Here is a 7762-nt window from a genome sequence, read left to right on the forward strand (position 1 = left end):
CTTTTTGTTGTTTCTTTTATTTGTTTCACCATTTCTTAGATGACATAAAGTTCTCAATTGTTAATTTTAAGTTTTTCAACATTGCTACAAAAAAATAAAATATATATACTTAAAAAAGTAATCAAATTTTGCAATGAGGGAATTAGATTCAGTAACTCATATTACACTGAATTTAAATTCAAAATTTGAATACCTTTCCAAATTAACATACAGAATGAGAATCTATGAACATGAAGGATTACAATGTAACTCAAATTGTGATATAGTAGGCCATATCACCACGCGCATATATTACGTGTCATTTTGAAATAACCACTTAATTCCCTATAATTTGTAGACAAAAACCACACCACAACACAACAATTTCCATCCAAATTAGCACGAGACGATGAGAATCTATGAACATGAATCATCATGATTTTAACTCAAAAAAACAATCCAGCAAGCAAAACACTACTTGTTTAGCATGAACCATACCAAACTCACCGAATCAAGCAAATGTAGAGAGGCCCTGTCCATTTCCACAAGAAAAGGTTCCATGTGTTTGTAAGGCTTATACCACGGTACATATATTTATACTATTCTCTTTATGCTGACAACATCATAAACACAGACCACAGAGAAAGTCGCTCAAATGCATGTGATACAGGTTTCAGGTTCTACAAGACTACAACCAAAGGAGTTTATTAACAGGAATCAGCCATGACAAATATAATTGTCCAAGCTAATTCTCATGTGTCTCTCACTGGTTATGCACTGGCATCTGGAGGTTGGGCATAGGCAATTGAGATCAGTTTTGACCTAAGCTCTTCATCTTCATCAGAATTAGTTACCACAGCCCCATTGCCATTGTTAAGATTTTCAGATGCAACCAAATTCAGTACTTTTTCCGGTACACAGAGAGAGATTGCTATAAGCAACTCTCGGGCCAGCTCCAAAGCAGCCTCTTCGCTGAGTGTTTTGATGTCCATACAATGCAAGTGCTTCACCTAAAATTTATTCAGCCTGAATAATTAGCATAAGAGATAAAAAGCAAAAGGAAAGAACTGGCCATTTAAGCTTTCTCTTTTCCTCATCAAGAAAAGGAAACTAAAAGAGGACAACCATCAAACTATAGCATGTCTCATGATTTAAAAACAGCAAAAAGAAAAATGAAAAAAAAAAGAATGGGAGTTTGCCTCTGTGTAAATTAACCAATGAATCATGAATAAATCAGCAACAAAGGTGTTAAATTTGGCATCTCGATCTAATAATCACTCATCTGTCTACCAGAGGTCAATAGAGAAATATTATGCTTCATAAGGCTACTACTCAAACAAAAGCAGTAAAGTGCATTGCAGCGACTGTGGGCAGCATGTAATACTAATACGGCCAAGGTGAGCAATCAAATTGAAAGGTAGCAGAAAAATAACAAACATAACATTGTGTCTATCAGCCATTAAACAACCCTCCTGTAGATCAATCTTTGAGCATTAAAAAATGTACACGAAACAAGACCAAAACTTCACATAAAACAAGGATCTATATCCACTAGTAACTAGTAACTACTTACTTCATTCAACTTCAACTTGCAAATAAAAACATATTTCTCAGTTACCAACCATGGCCAATTTACCACTGAGTTGGATTCACTATTGTCAATTGAGTTGTATTCTGTGACTTCTATCATCACACCAGCATCCCAAAAATGTTAAAAGGAGGTGGAGGGGAAGAGACATCTTCATGTCACTTCCTCCACCATAGTGTGAGCTAGGGGCAGCTGTAAAAAGCAAGGCTAACCACCTGCACGAATAAACTTTAAATAGTGATCCAATTAGCAAGAAATTTATTCAAAATAAAATAACCCTAAATTTTGCATTTCAACTGTCCAATTTAGTCTATGAATAGAGCTTAACCAAGCAATAAGCATATGTTCTGGCCGTTTTTGGGTTAATTTCACAAAAGTAGAACTTCCTAATTTGTTCTTGGTAGTAAAGCTAAAGCTTACAATGCTAAACTAAAGTAGAACTTCCTAATTTGGGTTACCCACCTCTTGAAATACAATGCTAAACTAAAGCTTACAGTGTTCAACTCAAACTAAGCCTTACCCTAATTATGTCCAACATACCATCAATTTTAATATTTCTAAAACCATAGTTTCGAATCAACGACATTGACAAAGTAGTCATCATCAATCTCAACTACTGTAACTCAGAGATATTTTTAAGAAGTTGTTTTCCACAGGGTGCCTTCAACCTAAATCATCTGATAACCATTTAAACTAATGTAAATGGCAAACCACCTCAATCCAAATTCTCCTATCTTGCTGTGGTTATATTGCAGCCTTGCAGGGTGTTAGTACATCCAGTTTAGTCCCCATTAATGAGCCTAACATTCTTTCCTACATCAACGGGTGTACTAACATCCTGCAATCACAACGCATCTTATGGCCATGTAGTGCACTTAATCCAAAACATTTTTTCATTATTTCGGGTTTTCTTTAAAAATTTTAGAACTTTGGTAATTTGGTAGAACAGAACTCAACTGCTGTGTGTTCACCAAGCTACCAGTTTGTACAATTCACTTTCTTTTGCCTAGAAATTCTAGCATTCCATTCATAACAATTAGATTTAATCATTTAAGCAACTTTACTGCCAATCCAACAGCTTCACAAATTATTTGACAACTCCATACACCCACACACTAACAAAGCAAAATAAGGTGGAATTTCTTTTTCTTTCATTTGTATTTTAATAATGGAAAATCTCAGTATGATTTAAAAAAAAAAAAAAAAAAAAATTGTTTGTCATCAAATCTCACAAGTTTTGAACTTTTAATGAGTGGATTTGACTAGAAATGAAACCTATAAATAAAAAGACTTCGCCTTGTCTCAATTTCTTACCAAACTTTAAAAATAAAAATAAAAAACAAACAAATTTGTTCTTTATTTTTTGTGATTTCTCACATCAAATCACTCAAACCAAACAGACTGCGGGTTTTTAATTCCTTTTCAATCATTTCAAATTACCAAACATGGTATGTACTCAAATCCACCACACAAAAACCCACCAATTATGTCTCTCAACTCAATCGACACGCTTTAGGTAAATGAGCATCGAAATTGCAACTAATGGTTTTAAAAATGAAAACTTTTTTTGGGATTAAATTGAACAAAACTGTCCGATCAACATAACGATTATTACACAAATCTGCTACAGATCGAAAGCAGAAAATTACAGAGCAATTGAAATCAGAAAGAGGGAGAGAGAGAAGTCGTACGGTACCCTTTGGGTCTGGCGTTTTCGTTGTCTTTCTCTCGATCGATACTTCTTCCGTCGAAGATTCTGCGCTGGGTTAGGATGGGGTTGCAAAATCAGGACATATTTGACTGGAGGAGGCAAAGAAAGAAGATTCTTCAACAAATATGACGAAATTACATTCTTACCACTATTTTGGATAACTATTCTTGTTTGGGTAACCTAGAAAAATGTATTATTTATTTATTTATTTATTTTTTAAATCACATCACCCCACAATTTCTCCCTCTATTTCTCTCAACATTCTTTTATAAAAATTCAAAAAATACCCTTACAACTCAACTACGCACAAGGATGTTTTTGAAATTTTATCCTTTCTTTTTGGTTTTTCATCTTTAATTAGGCTTTTATTTTATTATTATGTTTTTATTAAACTAATTAGGGGTTGATTATTTAGCATTGATTCGAGAATAACTCTTTTTAGTTTGATTTGTAGACTATTTTAAATTAGTGAAATTTTTTTTGTTTAGAATAAATTTTTGATTTTTTATAATTTTGTGAGAAAAAAAGTAAAATACTTATGGTTTAAATGTAATATTTTATCTTATTGATTTTTTAATTTATTTTGTCTTTTAATAGACTAATTTAATCTCAACCATCTTACTAAATGGATCTTAATGTATTTTTTGACTTTTTATAAAAAATTATATAAAAAAATAAGGAAAAATTATTTATAAGTCTTATTAGGGAGACTTATGCTACATATGTTTCTATTACAAAACTTATGTTCCCATAAGTCCTGTGGGAAGATTGTTGACACATTTACCCTCAATATTAATTGTTAATATCATAAATAATAGTAAAACTATATATAAGAAATTGAATGTTACTATAAATCATATCTATATAAACGTAACGTAACGTGACACATATACGTAACGTGACACCTATGATCTATGGTAATATACAATTTCCTATATAGGAAATTGCATCTTACCATAAATCATATTTACATAAACGTAACGTAATGTGACACTTACATAAACATAACGTGACACTTATAATCTATGGCAACATTCAATTTCCTATATAGGAAATTGAATGTTACCATAGATCAGATTTATATGAAACGTAACGTGATACCAACATAAACCAGCAACATTTTCACGTTCAATTTAAAAAAATAAAAACTCATTAAGTTTGCGAAATGTAACATGACACATTACGTTACGTTTATGTAGGATCTTATAGAATACATTCCTATCTAAATAGGATTTGAGACTCTATAAGAAATTACACAAGACTTAACCTACTATAAATGTCTGAAAAAAGACTTTATAAATAAGTCTCTCAAAAAATAATATGACTCAAATAAATACATTTATTTAATACATTCCCAAACAACTCAATAGTAGAGATTTTAGGACAATGCGTCGGTAGGTTTTGCTAATTTTTGGGATATAACAAAAATTGATGGGACCGGATCAAAATTTCAACTTTTGGTTTATTTTTCATAATATATAGTTTGTTTTTATTTTAATTTTTTTTAATATTGGTACAAATGGAATCGATCAAATATTATATTTAAATTTTTGTATAGTATAATTTTTTAGACATCATATAATAAGTAACTAATATAACATATTTTTGTGGTAAAAATTAGGGGAAGAAAAATTTATAGAACAATTTTCATACATTTTTTTTTTCATTTTTCAGTTTAAAATTCTATAATCTCCTGCAAAACTCTTTAAAATCTCATGCAAATTTCTTTTATACATCAACTAATAAAATCGATAAAATCGAGAGGAACTTGATCAAAGCACCTTTATAATAAAATTTTATTAAATTAAGAACAAACACAAAAGTTTTCCTTAAAAAGTACACATATTATTATTATCAAAATATTTTTAGTGAGTAATTTAATATTTTAAACTTTAAAATTATTTTGATCTAGATGTCAATTTTTAATAAAATTAGTATTTTTAGAATACTCTCATCAAGATCTATCAAATAAGATCTAGGTTGATTATGAAATTCTTAAAAAAAAAAATCAAAATTGACGTAAAAGTTGTTATTCCCATAGAGGTGTGTGTATGTAAATCAAATGTGTAAATAAAATAAGCAACAAAATAAAATAATTCAGAATATAATTTTATAAATTAAATTTCAAATTAAATGCTTACAGAAATTAAAGTCGAGATTTGTGTTGGACATAATTTTCTTAAAGTAAATTTTGCTCTCACTCTGGTGCTTTGAGTTTTAATCGGCGTCTACTTCCCAGGATACAACGACTAACACTTGAATTCGCAGCACTACAAAATCAAGTCTGGCGAACCAAATTATGTTGTAACTCTTTCTCTTTCTTTTCCTAAAAATAAATGCAGAAACAAATGCTAGAGCGTAGGAGGACGGATTGAAGAAGAAAGCGAAAAATTTGGGATTTTTCTGATGCAAATGAATTGCTAGAAGCATACTATATATAAGAGGAATGATTGCTGTTCTGAATAGATGCCAACAGATAGACAACTGTTCAAACAGATTCAACAGATAGAAAATCTGTTTGGTTTAAATTTTAACAAGTATGAACCTGTTCTGAACCCTTTGAACCTGTTCAGGTGGGTTTGAACTCGTTAGGGATCTGTTTGGGTGAAGGAAAAATATAGACCAATTTATTTTGAATTTTGAAACCAAAATTTAAAATAAATAAATAAATTACAAAGGTTTTTGGCCCAAAAAAATAAATATTGGGCTGGATAAGCCCAACTTAACCTCGCACCCATACCCAGGCCTAACCCAGCCTGACTGACCGACAGGCTGCGGCGTCGTATGCGCATGGTTTTTGTTTTGGGTCTAATGGGTCTAGCCCACTTTACCCATAACCTCATCATTCCAAAAACTTGGGTGCCCATTGGGGTCCATCCCAAGTATCCCAAGCCAAGGTATATAAACTCATTCAAAACCTTAAGCCTTTCCAATGTGGGACAAACATATTTCATAAATGTGTAGGAAACTCATCTAAATCCATTTCTATAAACCCGAAAATGCGGGTTGAATTCTCATTCATCCTGAAATGGTTTTGAGCAACCAAATACACGATTTCATTCATTATGCAACATTAAACATGAACCCAATGAAAAACGTTAAAAATAACGCTTGGGTCCCACCTTTATTAATGCTCAAAATTAGCAAAAAATAAGATTTTATCAAAGCCATTTTCCAACAATCCCCCACATAAATGGAACTCACGATAACGGATATGCAACAAGATGCAGACAAAGAAAGAGTACGTTAAGAAGATACACCATATCGAGATAGGTAGCTTTTGGCTTTGAACCTCCTCTAGTGAAAGCATATCGGACTTACTGGCTAACCAGTGGACGCGATGCCTTGAACTGTTCAGCTGTTTGTGTAAGCCAGGACAATAGACTACACATAGTGTATCCACAGACACAGTTTGGTTCTTACGGTTGTGTTCATTTTAGCCCTGAACAACGCCTGGTAATTCATGAGTGTTCTAGAGAATTTAGCCTTCTCAATTCTCACAGCACCGGCCTAGTTCACACTCATATATGTGACTTCTTATTAAGAGTATCCTGCTATACCCACTTGGATGTCCAAGCTATAAGAATCATTAAAAGCAAAACTTATCTTATTAACGCTGCAGGTATCACTTTTTTTATCATAAAAATGGATAGGAGTAAACCTCCATAGTGATACGTGAAGTCATCCATAATTCGATTGTCCCTTTGAACCTAGATCTTGGGATCTCCAATCAATTAGGTTGGGTTTCCATTATGGCAACTTTTAAGTAATAGGCTTTAATCTCATTCTTCTCAATAAATGATATACTTGCTCTTTGGTTAGCCCTTTAGTCAATGGATCCGCAATATTCTCCTTTGACTTTACATATTCTATGGAAATTATTCCATGTAAGAGCAAATACCTAACGATATTATGTCTTCAACGAATGTGTCGAGACTTATTGTTATACGTATGATTCTGTGCCCGTCTTATTGCTGCTTCATTATCACAGTGAATGCATATAGCTGGCACAGGTTTAGGCCACATTGGAATGTCTTCCAAGAAATTACAAAGCCATTCTGCTTCTTCTCCTATTTTATCTAAAGCAATAAACTCATATTTTATTGTCAACCTTGCTATGCATGTTTGCTTGGAGGATTTTCAAGAGACTGCAGCACCTCCTAGGGTAAAGACGTATCCACTAGTAGATTTTGAGTCTTTAGTATCCGATATCCAATTTGCATAGTTGTACCCCTCGAGTACTACTGGATATTTGGTATAATGTAAGCCATAATTTCGGGTATGTCTTAGATACCTAAGTACCCTAATTATTGCCTTCCAATGATCGGACCCTGAATTACTTGTGTACCTACTCAATTTGCTTACAACATAAGTTATATCTGGTCTAGTGCAATTTATTAGGTACATCAACTTCTGATTATCTGAGAGTACTCTAATTGTGATATGCTTGCACCTGTATTTTTTGACAAATGAAGCCTAATGTC

General features: G+C 32.4%; 1 long non-coding RNA gene across 1 annotated transcript; it reads right to left on the reverse strand.

Annotated features, from left to right (window-relative positions):
• Positions 1 to 490: 490 nt before the first annotated feature.
• LOC114304351 (uncharacterized) lies at positions 491 to 3468 on the reverse strand. The gene is made up of 2 exons (XR_003644026.2): positions 3264 to 3468; positions 491 to 989 (listed from the first exon to the last, which is right to left on the reverse strand). It is a non-coding gene; the product is annotated as an uncharacterized LOC114304351 (long non-coding RNA).
• Positions 3469 to 7762: the final 4294 nt, after the last annotated feature.

Source organism: Camellia sinensis, chromosome 13, assembly GCF_055761805.1.
Source record: "Camellia sinensis isolate YWXY chromosome 13, ASM5576180v1, whole genome shotgun sequence".
Classification (NCBI taxonomy): domain Eukaryota; kingdom Viridiplantae; phylum Streptophyta; class Magnoliopsida; order Ericales; family Theaceae; genus Camellia; species Camellia sinensis.